The sequence below is a fragment of the Petromyzon marinus genome (genome assembly GCF_048934315.1).
Source record: "Petromyzon marinus isolate PM22_M1 ecotype Great Lakes invasive population chromosome 84 unlocalized genomic scaffold, UKy_Petmar_22M1.pri1.0 chr84_unloc.3, whole genome shotgun sequence".
Lineage (NCBI taxonomy): Eukaryota > Metazoa > Chordata > Hyperoartia > Petromyzontiformes > Petromyzontidae > Petromyzon > Petromyzon marinus.
This window is the reverse complement of record NW_027422640.1, coordinates 131,256-144,730: the sequence shown is the minus strand read 5'-3', so window position 1 is coordinate 144,730 and position 13,475 is coordinate 131,256. Positions and strand designations below refer to the sequence as shown.

General features: G+C 48.9%; 1 protein-coding gene across 1 annotated transcript in view; it reads right to left on the bottom strand.

Moving 5' to 3' along the window:
• Window positions 1-10,628, bottom strand: part of LOC142908420 (ribonuclease inhibitor-like) — a 33,017-nt gene extending 22,389 nt beyond the window's left edge. Inside the window, exons 1-2 of the transcript XR_012931741.1 lie at window positions 10,540-10,628; window positions 9,557-9,652 (exon numbers count right to left, since the gene is read on the bottom strand). The gene's annotated coding sequence lies outside the window, so the exon portion shown is untranslated. The remainder of the gene's footprint in view (window positions 1-9,556; window positions 9,653-10,539) is intronic.
• Window positions 10,629-13,475: the final 2,847 nt, after the last annotated feature.

Below are 13,475 nucleotides of genomic sequence, written 5' to 3'. Positions count from 1 at the left end.
AAGTAATCCATTCTTTAGTATGAGATATTTATACATTTAACTCTTTGTGTATTGAGCTGTGTGTATTGCATTGCTGCAAACTAAATATCTATACTGTACATATACAGGCCGGTCTGACTTAACCAGCGTTCTTTCTACAAGAAGGTGCTATAACAAGCAATATTAATTTATCCCTGGGGTGTCACTATATACGTATGATTTTATGAGTAGTCAAATAGTACGAGGAGATAATGCAATAGGGAGAAGGGGGTGAGGGCGTGGGCTTAGTCGCTTTTTCTCTCATACAGCACACATCTCCACAGGAAATGAAAAAAATAACACCTGGCAAATGGACATACATTGATGTTTACGCCCAAGGCGCAACAACTCTATTGGTTTCACTATCGTGCAGCTCCACGCTACACACAGCAGACGCGTGCTCCCTACAGAGGATAAACTGTCGAGCGTCTTCTACGCCGACAGAACGAGCTTCAACACAAACATCCCCCATGTAGCTCCACAGACTGGTGGGTCAAGTGCTGTTAGTGAGCCCCTTTGAAGACCTGCACGCAAAGTGGGGTAGAAATGGCCAGCACCACACCTGGCCACGTTTGTCTCATAGGTTATACTGATTACCCATTGTACCAGGCACTCATTTAATGCAGACACAACCTAGAGGACCCAAAACCAGTGTAGATATCACGTGCTATTGATAACTGTGGCTGAGTTTGTTGTGCAGCATGGCTCGCCACAAACACACATAGGCGATGTACACAAACATACAAGATACAAATTAGAAAAATCTCCCATATCGTTTTTTACATTATTGGGATTAGTTCTGCTAGCGAGCACCTAAGAAGGCCAGTACGACACATGAAGGGGTGGATACATAAACACAATAACAATAAAAGCCATTCGCCACTCAAAATTGGTGACGTCAAAAAAGTGTTTGTGCCAGGCTAAGTGCACATTGAGGTCATGTGGACTGTCGAAGGCTCATGGGCAGTAGGTTACAGGATAGATAAAGGTGTCATGGGTTGAGTGACAGGGATGACTGGCAGATCTACCACCTGTGCTCCCTACTGTTCCACCTTGCTGCATTTTACTCATTCTGCACTCCGCTCGTTGTTGTGAGCATCACTCCTCCGCCCTCCGTTATTGCTGGAGGCGGACATCCTTCACAAAACTCCTCCAGAGACGCTGATCTTGAAACCACTGGTCGAGCTGTTGGCAAGCCCAAACAGCTCCACCATCCTTCTGTTACACTGCAGTCAAACTCTTGCCTATAGCGATAAGCCCCTTATATCTGGACAAACAGAAGATGTTTGGGTACACAGTGACTGGGCATTTGGGCTACATGACCCAGCCAATGCTGCCTCACCTGCCTTAGTATCTCACTGATGGGCATTTGTCCAGATCATTCAAGGATCTAAGCTGCTCACATAATCTAGTTTGTTAAGTCCACGGTGGATCGTAGACAACTTGAATATGCAAAACCAGTGTGGATGTCCCTTTAAAAGGGATCCAAATTTCTCAAATGTAGAGAAGGGAGGGGATATCTGGCTGAGAAGACCCAGAGCTTTACATGGAGCGACAGGCAATGTAGCATTCACAGTGTGTTACGCAGCTGAGATAATTATGTTCAACCGATTCGGAGCATGACCTCTGCTGCCAAACTGGAGCTAGTCACATGCACCCTTTCCAGGTATGGAAAATTGTTCTGCTCTGTCCAAAACTGCCCCACTGCTCATGGGGAGTGGAGGGATGGGAGAATACGATGACAGAATACCCAGGCAGGTGCTTTGTTTTATGTGGGGATGAACGTAAACCCCATTTCTTAGTAGTACTCTCGAAGTTCAACAAAAGCTTCTCCAGCTCATACTGGATATAATTCTTATGGTGGGGATGGTTGTAATGTGGAGGTGGGCAGTGGTAATGCACGCTCCTGTCTAATGAGGAACCAACAGTTTGGGACAATTTCAAGATTATGTAAACAACGCCGCCAAGACCAGCCCAACAACCTGTTGCAATATTGGAAATGAATGGATTAGTGATTAAACGTGGTGTTTAATTGAAAAACGAACGTAAAAACTGCTACAAGGGCCTAAGAAGGCAATGCAAAACTCAGATCTGGCATGAACAGAGGGGGCCTGATGGAAAAGCTGCAGCAGTTGAATAATAACTCTCAGTCAAATAAAGGATGACTTTGCAAACTTCAGTCAGCTCAGGGGAGCCTACTTTAATATTTCCTGCGCAATTACAAATGCCAGTGGCAAGCTCCTCAGCAGTTGAAGGCGGAAACTAGCATGCTAGAAGTAATTATGCTCCCAAATGCAGAATCGCTCTTCGTCATATCCCTTTGAAGAGCTCATGCAAGCCACAGCAACCAAAGACCCTACACCTTCTGCATTGAGCCATTTGAGTATAAAGTGAGAGGTACCCTAAGAAAAATGAAAGAAATCACTAGTATCCAACACTTGCAATATCAGAGCAGAAATGCTGACACCCAGAGACTCAACTATCATCACATGGGTGAGTAAGATCTTTTAACACACGTGGAGGGCAGGCTTGAAACCAGCTTTCAATGATGCAGCCTTTTTGGTTGGACTGCAGGCAGTCTTACTCGTGCCGTGTTAGTCATAGAAGTTGTTGGACCATACTTATATTTGCCTCAAGCAAGTCTTGACGAACAAAGTGGGGTATAATCTGCTGAGTAGTGTAGTGGAGGCTGTGAAATGAGAAATAATCAATTAGAGTGCCTTTAAAAAGAGCCTCTGTCAAGGTGATGTGCACATCAGTGAGATACAATCATCATTGGGAACAAGGAGGTGTACATTCAGCCTACATTTCTAAAGAGAGAACATAAAGTGATGATCACAGGAGAAATCTGTGGATGGTAAGTGACAGGCCCAAATAATTGCATCAAAAGAAAAGGGAATGAGTGACCTCCGAATGAGTAAAGGTTGATTAGAAGTTCCAACAGGAAGCCTTGGTTGCTGGGCGGAGAATGAGTGAAGGGGAGTAAAGCGAGATGGTAGGGACGATATAGGAGAACATTGGGAGGGGAATAAGATGATGGGAGAGGCAAGCAGGAGCGTGTCCATGGTGGAACTTGAAGACAGTAAAGGGGATATTGTGCTTGATGCAGAAATTAATCGGATACCAGTGGAGGGATCAAACACGATCACAGCTTTACCAATTAAAAACCAGGCAACAGAAACAAACATGAGTACAGTATTACCAAAGACAAGACTGTCACACTATATAAAGTCCCACTAATTTCATGGATCGTTATTAAACAAAGGTGTCGCTTTAATCGACATTGTGAACTCGGGATGTTACGGGACAATGAGTCCCATAGGCAACGCCACGGGCTGAAGGGCACAGTGAGGGCTATCACTCCCTCGACTGACTGCGCGAGTAACAGACTTCAGCCTCTATTGACGATCTCTGTGAACAGGGAGGTGGAAGCCAATAGAGTTCATGTCAACAACAAAAACCGTGACCTTTAAAGAGACAATGCTCCTGTTAAAGTACGATTGACAGTACATTACCATTTTTACATGCTTCAGAGTACTATACCCATTTTAGAAGCAGCGTTGCTTTGTAGATTGATTTTGTTACTGATGGAGATAGTAAAAAAAGCATGTGGCAAGATGAGACGTTCATTCGAATCCGTGTTCTCAATGTCCTAGCCCCTTGGCATAGCCCCTAGGCTCAAGCACAAGACACTGATACTATTTTACTCAACACCCACCTCTATAACCCCCCTAATCGCTGCCCCTCAATCCCGCTATCTCCCCCTCCCCCCATCGCGATGTTATTTATCTTCCAAAAAAACTTCTTCGATAACACCGCTTTGAAATGAAATGTTTATAGTAAGAGACGATTCAGGCAATGGCCCTTTTGTCACAGCACTTCAGTCTCCTCGACTTGTGACATCGGCACCACCCATGAGGAGGCCGCATTTGTTGCACTCCAAGATGGCTTGGTGAACGCCCCTCCCCTCCACTACCCCGACTTTTCCTTGCCGTTTGTCCTTGATACAGATGCTAGTAACACTGGCATTGGAGCTGTTCTGTCTCTAGTTGTCAATGGCATCGAGAGTGTTATCGCATAAGGAAGCAGAGTGCTGTCTCCGGCTGAACAGCGGTACTGTGTCACACGCTGATAACTGTTAGCTATCGTGTTTTTCTTGCAACAGTATCTTCCATATTTGTATGGGAGAGACTTTGAGGTGCGCTCGGACCACGCGGCGCTGCAGTACGCGCTGCAGGTTGACCAGCCATCTGGCGAACTTTCACGCTGGTTGGAGGTCCTCCGTGACTACTCTTTTCAGGTTACCTATCGCAAAGGCTCCCATCACACGAACGCGGACGCCCTCTCGCGATTACCCACGAACGAGAGTTGCGCAAGTTTTTCGGGCTCCGGTCGCTGTAAGCCGCGCAACGAACACTCGCCCCCTACCCTTACGGCATCGGCCGAGGTTGTAACATCTGAGGGAGCTGGGGATCCAGTGGCGCGTGATGCTGTCATTGGATTGGACCACGAAGAATGGGGGCGCCTCCAGGTTGAGGACGCTTCCCTGCTTAAATTGCGATGCGGAGTCAGAGAGACTGATGGGGGCGAGGATCGATGGGGTGTCGCCTCTTTCATTCTCAGAGGTGGATTGCTCATGCATTGGGACGGAGAGATGCGATGTTCCAACATTGTTGTGCCCACCGCCCTGCGGGGTAAGGTCATTTGGGCGGTGCACGAGCGTCTGTTGCACTTGGGTGTGCATAAACTAGCATTGGCCACACGTAAGTCGGATTTCTTCTGGCCTGGCATGGCTGAGGATGCTGCTAATTTGTTGAAGGGGTGTGTGCAGTACACGCGGTAGAAGCCGCTCGTGGGAATAAATATTTTCTGGTGGGAGTCGAGTATTTCTCATGATGGCCTGTGGCCTGGCCGCTTCCCAAACAGTTGGCGGCAAAGATCACTGAGGCATTCCTCAATGGCTATGTAATTGTAGTGGCATGGTTGAACATGATCGCCACTAATCATAGCCGGCAGTACTAGCTTGTGTCAGTAGGGAGCAGAGGGGAGGCTGAACCTGCTGGATTAATGATGACGGGCCGTTGGCCAAGGCAATCCCTGGGGGAGCATCGTGACCAACGGTCGGGACCCCAGATCCCGGGAAGGGGGCTGGGGAGATGATGTCATTCTCCAGACCCTCGGAGACGGTCCTAGAAGGAAGGCGTGGCCAGGGGCGGAGTGAGCCAGGAGCCTATATATAAGTCAGGTCCCTGAGCGGTCCCAGCAGTTGTTGTCCGGCCGAAGACTGAAGAGCATCCTGGAGCCCTGAAGAGTAGAGCCCAATGGGCAGAGCCGAACCCCTGGCTAGGGTCGGCTCGAGCTTGTACCAGTGAAAGCTCCAGCTGATAACCAGTGAAGACTCAAGCGAAGACTCAAGCCCCAGCAGTATAGATGTCGTGATAGCCAGTGAGAGGCAAGCTAGTCTGGAGGGACTACCTCCATAGAGTATCGGGTGAAAGGGGCCATTACCCCATTGTGTAATAACCTGTTAATGTTATAATAAATGTGTTGCCTCAGAGTAAGCTTCCTCCAGTTTATTACCCACTACATAATGGACAAGAGTGCTCCCGAACATCTTCTGAACAATCAGGGCAAAACATTTTCTTCAAAATTATTGCAAGAGGTGTGCGTTAGTTGTGAACCAAGAAAGTACGCATGTCACCGCACAATCCGCAGATGGATGGTATGGTTGAGGTGGCTGCACAGAACTCTGACCTCCATGTTGAGTCATCAGGTCAGCGAGAACACGACCCCCTGATTCATGTTCAGTTACAAGCCGCACCCAACAAGGCTAAATCTTAAATCTCTGACTCCGTGTGCTGTACCCTTCAAAAGCTTTCAGAAGTGCGGGAGACTTCCAGAGTAAATTCTGATTCGTGCCGATTGGCCAATGAATGGCTGAGGGGCTTCCGTACTTCAAAAACATGAATGGGCACCTGGGGACAGAGCTTGGTTGCACTGTCCACAGGTACCGGTGGGTACATCGCCCAAATTGCTCAAACCCTGGAGAGGGCTGGTTGATGTGATTCGGGTCATTCGACCGCAGTGTGTCCAGATCCGCTTGGGGCGGCGGAGTTGATTTGTACACTCCTCTTGCCCTAAGCCCTTTATTGCTCCCTGTGAGTTTGTTCCATCTCCACACTGTGGGCGCCGAGGGACAGATGTGTCCGGCGAGCTGGCATGTGTGCACGTTGAGGTTGGTCCTCAGCGGAGTCGTGTGCTTCCTCCCTCAGGTGCCGCGCGCCTGATGTCCCCCGAGCCGCCGCCTGCGCTGTCTTCACTTGATTCGAGAGAGGAGAACCCGTCGACCCGGCCTACTGCTCTTCGTGAGGAGCCGGATTCGACTGGACAGTTGCATATTCCCCCTGGGACCTCCAGGGAGAGTGAGCCCACCTCCACTGGAGGCCCAGCCACGAGGACTCGCTCAAAAACTCTTCGGATTTTGTGACACCCATGCACACACACTCCCACACCATCAGTTGCTTGTCACACTCAGTAGGCCATATCGGTTATTGGCTGAACCTAGCCTTTGTTGTGCTTATGGGTATTGTTACACGGTGAGGATGGGAGTTGTTGGTGATGGAGGGGATTCCGTGCATTCGCGTTTTATATTTTCTCGTGTTGTTCTGTACATTTGCAGCTAGTGTATATATTGTATAGGTGGGCTTGGTTATTTATATGCTATTTGTTATTGTTATTGAGGCACACATAGCGTTTAGTCACTTTTACTCGTTTTTTTCACCTTATTCACTTAAGCAACCATTGGAAAGATGTTCTAAATCATACCAAACATTAAACTAATTTTCAATGGTATTTATCCAAATAGTGATATACCAAACTTTCATAGAAGCTTATTTCACTTCACACCTACATTTGTAAACTCCCCCCCCGCCCCGTGCCGGTCCTCTACGTTCCAATTCACACCCCCTCCCCCCCTCCGTGCCGGTCCTCTTGTGCGTTACGGTCATTTTATGCTAATTCCTTTGTCAAAGCATTGTTTCCTCCCACACAGCTTAAAAGGACGCGACCTGGGATGGACTGTCTTCACTCCAACGCTGTCCTCATGAAAGTACGGTCCCCTTCACCTGATGAAGGCCACTTGTGTTGTGGAAGAAACGTCATGATTTTTGTTGTTTTATTTTTTACCTACGTGACTTTACCGAATAGAACCAAAGAGTATGGATCCTTGCAGTCACGAAAGCTTCAAATCTAGAACTTATTCACTTGGTTAGTTTTAAGGGGGAGTTGACAGCCAGGACGGCTGAATGCTACGAATGGGGGGGGGGTAATGTAGTGACATCGGGAATGCCACTGTGTAGTGCCGGCCTGAGAGGCACGGCGTGCGATGTAATTACATCACCGACACCCCATATATGTGGGTGTAGTACCAGCCCTAGTGGGGCTTGGTGAGCGCTGAGTCATGGCGCTGAGTGGCACCACGTGTGGCGTGCAGTGCTGTTCTCTATAGGAGGGGTGTGAAAGTGTCAACCATGAATGAGGTTAATGTGGGCCATTGCACTCTGGTTGACCCTGGAAGGTACATGACGGGTAAAGTCTACACAGGGGCCCCAAGTTGGGGCTAGTGGGTAGTCACGTATCAGGGCGAGATCTTGCAATAGGAATCGAGAAGGTAGTCGTGGCCAAGGGCAGAGCCGGCCACGACTGGTGAGCATATAAACCGGGTCCCCAGAGGGACCGGGGTTCAGCTTTGCTGTTGTCTTCTGAAAGATCTACATTCAACGTCCGTGAAGAGTCACCAACACATGGGCAGGACTCAAGCTGGAGTCCTGCTCATTGTAGCTATCCCAGAGTGTTAGCGCAGATAGCCTGGTGGTCCACCACCATAGGTTGTTATCTGGTAAAAGGGAAGTTACCCCTTCGTGTTGGTATAAATAAATTTGTTGCCTCCAAAGAGTATGTCTGCGACTCAATTGAACCGACTACACAATGGTGCAAAGGTCAGTAAAGTGACCGAGGCCACCAGGGGCTGTACCAGTATACCACATCAGATTAACAAGGGGCTCAGTGGTGGCAACAAGTTATCCCCTTCGCCTGGAATGCAGGAGGTCGTGGGTTCGATTCCAACCCCGACGCCTGGATATTTGGAGTTTGCATATTCTCCCCGTGGTGGCGTGGGTTTTTCTCTGGATCCTCGAGTTTTTTTCCCTCCACATTTAGAAATATGCGTTTACAGTATTTGGCTGCTACAAATTTCCACGTGATAAGCCACTTCGTTGAGCTACGATTTGTGGCCAGGTTGCTTTTGAAAAACAGCTATATAGCTCAGTGGACCTTACTTGGTACAATAAAATAAAAATCTGCCGATTCCTGGAGTTATACTATAGGAAGGCCTGGGTACCCAAGGGACCAGGTTACAGCATCTGTCAGTTTAATGAAAAATCTAATAGCTTAGTGAACTTTGCCTGGTTCATAAAATATTTTGTTAGTGTTTAACCTCACGTGACAAACAATAAATCCAACAAACACACCCAGTGCTGAAATGCACTGAAAAACAGTAAATGTACCAGAATGAAGCAGTACACATCTTGTCAAGTTGTATTTATGCAACAAAGAAAACTAAAGAAAAATAACCAAATCCACATTAGATGTGGATGTGATCATAAAGTAAAGCACTTCTGGATAATGGGCACCCTATGCCCTGTCGGTCGTGTTGATTTTTTACCATATTTCACCACGCTGACTAGTGCGGGTTGGTGAAGCGAGGGGGGCAGAACTGATTCATTTGTCACTCGCCTCTGGATTTAGTCCATGGGTGTGTAGTGATGTGCGCTAAACACTGTGCAATTGGACGACCCCACATGCCCTGGGCACCCTTTCGCATGAGATATTCAAACTCAATCTATTTTGCAGGTGAAATATTTCTGAAATAAAAATGCAATGAAGGAAAAACAGAGAAACTGCCATGACACGGTGCACAGGTGTGAATTAATATATTATAATAATCAGTCACACGACTGACCATACAAGGCAAGCACACCATGGTGGTGTTTCCCAGCGCCTATCTCGTGACTCGGTATGGGAATCGCTGCGGCGGTGTCCGCTTGTGCAGCTCCATGCGACCCACAGCAGACGCGCGCTCCCTACAGAGGATCCACGGTCGTGCGTCGTCTACACCTACAGCACGAGCTCCAACACAAACATCCCCCATGGAGCTCCACAGACTGGTGGGGCAAGTGCTGTTATTGAGCTCCTATGAAGGCTGGCATAGTACACGAAATGGTAAGTGGTCAGAACCACGCCGGACCGCCTTTGTCTCCCCAATGTGTGATGTTTACACACCGCCCCAGATACTAATTTGCATTACACACACATTTACCTCCCTACCCCCCACCGCACACACACTCACACACTACACCGTTTTCCACACACACACATTTAAGCACCAATCAAAAATCCCCCGTGTATCCTACACAGGTGGTTTATATTCTGGACCACACCACCCACCGTCCCCCATGCACCACGAACTCCCCACACTCACCCACGCTGTGAAGTGTCGAGTCGCCCCGCGTCTCTCGCCCCTGACGCGGCCCAGTTCCCCGTGTAGCCTCCTCTCCCGTGCTCTCAGCCTCTGGCCCTGACGCAGCAGAAAGGAGAGGGGTGGAGGGGTGACGGGAGGAGTGAAAGGAGCGTTGAGGGGAGGGTTGGGGGGAGGATCGGTGGGAGGGGTGGGAGGGGTGGGGTGGGGTGGGTGGGGTGGGGTGGGTGGGGTGGGGATGGGTGGGGATGGGTGGGGATGGGTGGGTGGGGTGGGGTGGGTGGGGTGCCCCTTGCTTTCTTCCGCCCCTCCCCCCACCTCTACTACTTATTTTAAGCCTCTGTCTGTTCATCCCTCCGGCCCCTTTTTTCTTGCTTCTCTGTCCGTCTTTCCTCTTCTTACCTCTTGTGTCCCTGTATATGTATTTCTGCTATCTTATACCTCGTATTTGTTCACTCTGTCTATGCTGGTATGTTCAACCCAGAGGATGAACACGAAATTTAGCACTCTTCTGAAATTCGTGGTCTGCCAGGCAGGTGTCTAACTGTGTCGTTGGCCGACTGGTTTTGCATCACGTAAATTTTTCTTAGGTTTTTTGAATTCTCGTCTCTCATCTTCTTGTTGTATTTACCTCCGTGCAGTTTAACGCTCTCTATGTGTTGCGCTGATGTCACCCTATGTGCTATTTGTTTTTACACCTGATGAAGATCGCTTGTGTTGCGGTCGAAACGTCGTGATTGATTTATTTTAATATAATTTTATGGTATTTCTACATACGTGACTTTACCGAAAAAACCAATGAGTTAATCAATGGTTCTCTGTGTGAGTGAGTCTATGTGTCTCCATGTGAGTGAGCCTATGGCTCTGTGTCAGTGAGACTTTGGCTCTCTGTGTGAGTGTACTCTGTGAGTGAGTCTATGGCTCTCTGTGGGAGTAAGTGGGTCTCTAAGGCCACAACCATCTTGCCCCCTGCCCAGTGCGTCCACCTGGTTGAGCTGCAGGAGTCTATTGTCCACCGCTCCAGACCGCACAGATATCCGACGTCCACCTCCAGCACAGACACCAGCAGATTCTTAAACCTGGTTGTGGAAGTAAGGACACGAGAGGGGTAATAGTCAACCACCATTACCACCATCAATACCACCATTACAACCACCAAAATCACCGCTATCGTTAACACCACCATCAATATCACCACCTCCACCACAAAGATCACTATCAAAATCACAATACTCTTTGGTTCTTTAGGTAAAGTCACGTAGGTAGAAAAAAATAATAGATCACGACGTTTCGATCGCAACACAAGCAACCATCATCAGGTGAAAAAATATAGCGAGAAAGCTGCTGAAACACAAAGTTATATTGGCTTGAGATAAGCTCAGCCCAAGGGTAAGTGGGCAGGGCTAGAGGTAGAATTTGCATGTAAATACAACACCACATCGTGGAAAAGGAAAGAGAGACACAGACACCGAGAGATCCACACACAGAGAGAGGCACACACAAAGAGACACACGAGAGACGCATATAGAGAAAAACACACCGGCAGAGAGAGATACCCACACAGACAGATGCAGATAGAGATAGACACAGAGAGAATTACATAATTGCCCATGAATTACTATGGTGTGACAATGCCAATTACCAATGTCAAAGGGAACATCAATGAATGGTAAATGTGGGGTAATATCCCCAGAAGAGCATGTAGACTACATTAAAAATTAAAATAATCAGGCAATATAATATCACATATGGGTTCTGTTTAAAGTTTACTTACGACAAATAATACTGAAATAATTGTGCTCCATAGATTATCTTAATGGTCAAGTTACATAACCATCACGGAATCACTTAAGCTGACCATTTAAAAAGACATTAATTGCAAGATGTTGAGCAAAGGAAATTGTTTGGAAGTTCATCTCACACTAAGTACATGTTACTATAAATCTAAATCTGCATAGTTCTCGATCAGCAAAGTCGCAAACATGTTTTACCACAAGCAAGGAGTTCGGTGTAAAGCTGTTAAGCAAATTAACCACTGCACACGGTTGTAAAGCTCTCTGCCTCAAAGACAGCACTCTACCAAGTGTCGCGACGCAGCTGCGGATGCCGCATGACAATAGGCGGAGTGAGTGAATCTAAGTAGACACTGACCCTGTCAAAGGGGATCCCATGTCTAGAGTATTTGTGGCTGGTGCTACACATTTCTAACGTGATTAGCCATTTAGCTGATCTATCATTTGTGGAAAGGTCGCTTCTGGAAAACAGCCACATAGCTCAGTGGGTCTCACCTGGTAAAATAAAAATAGTTTATAGAGTTCGTTCTGCCTCAACGCGTGTTTTCATAACGCCATTTGGATATGGCACGATGGATGTAATAGGGAACACGTTTTATAACGCAGATGCTAAATGGATATAACGCGATTGAGTCAACAGAACCACGTCGCGCGAGTAGGAATGTGCGGTTGTACGGCTGCCTGGGCACAGCGTCACACGAGGCATTGGGATGCTGCTGGATGCTTCCTGATGCTCCCCACGCGCCTCAGTCTTTGTTCAGCCGACACACGCATCTCACGCTGTTATCACGGACTGTGCTTTACCCTGTATTAGTCATTGTAACGAGGGAGTTTACACAACGCGGTGTTATTCAGCAACGCAACTGCCGCGTTATAGAACACTGCAGTAAATATTGTCGCGGTGTGGAAGGAGCAATGAACGTCATCTTGTGGCATGGAAAGGCATCGCAGCCCTAGCGAGCAGCCAGAGACAAAGCCTGCACGCACGGCAAAGTTGTGATTGACCCGGGGACTATTAGCAAGTGACACGTATGGACTAATGGTTACTCTAAATGACGATGTTGACGATGGTTATAACGTGCTACAAATATGCAAAACGCACATCGCATTAGCTCTGACAAATAGCGGACTTTTTAAAGTTATCGTTTACAATGGTTAATTTGTATATCATGCCAAGTGAGTAATTTGCGTGTGGACCCTGACAGCGGCACTCAATGTCCAACTCTTGCGAATGCTCTCAGGGGATCTTTACCGTGCGCTGCGTTCACTCACTCAGCCCCAATCTCCCTGTCGTGAACTCACCACTCACCCACTCACTCACCTCACCCTTCAACTCACTCACCCTCCTCACCTATTAATTCTCCTCATTAACTCACTCACCCTGCAATCCCCCCCCTCCATCACCCGGCACTCACCGCCTGTCCGTGACCACCTCTCCCGTGCCTACAACCACAAACACCACCACCACCTCTCCCGTGCCTACAACCACAAACACCACCACCACCTCTCCCGTGCCTACAACCACAAACACCACCACCACCTCTCCCGTGCCTACAACCACAAACACCACCACCACCTCTCCCGTGCCTACAACCACAAACACCACCACCACCTCTCCCGTGCCTACAACCACAAACACCACCACCACCTCCTGCTGCTGCTGCTGTCGCGGTCTCCGCGTGGCGCCGCGGGTCCAGGGGGAGGCCTCGCGGCCCAAGAGCGGCGCCACGGCTCCCCCCCTCCCGCTCCTGGCCCCTCCCCCTCGTCCCTCCTGGCCCCTCCCCCTCGTCCTTCCTGGCCCCTCCCCCTCGTCCCTCCTGGCCCCTCCCCCTCGTCAATCCTCCTCCCGTTCGCGACGTGGAGTGAACTCAGCCCCGCCCCCTCCCGCCCCCACCGCCCCCCCCCCTGCGCGGCCCCGCTGCCCATTGCAAGAATGGCGGGAAGCGGTCGCGGGGCCTACCGCGCGCCGCCTCTCGCGTGATTGGCTCGCTTCGCGTCACGTGGGGAAGGCGGAAGAAGAGTATGGGGGAGGAGCTGCGCGGTAAGGGGCGGGGCCGTGGAGTCACGTGGTGGGCAATGATTGCCAATAAGTGGGCAGGGATGGCTGTACGTCACATCCGGTGATATAG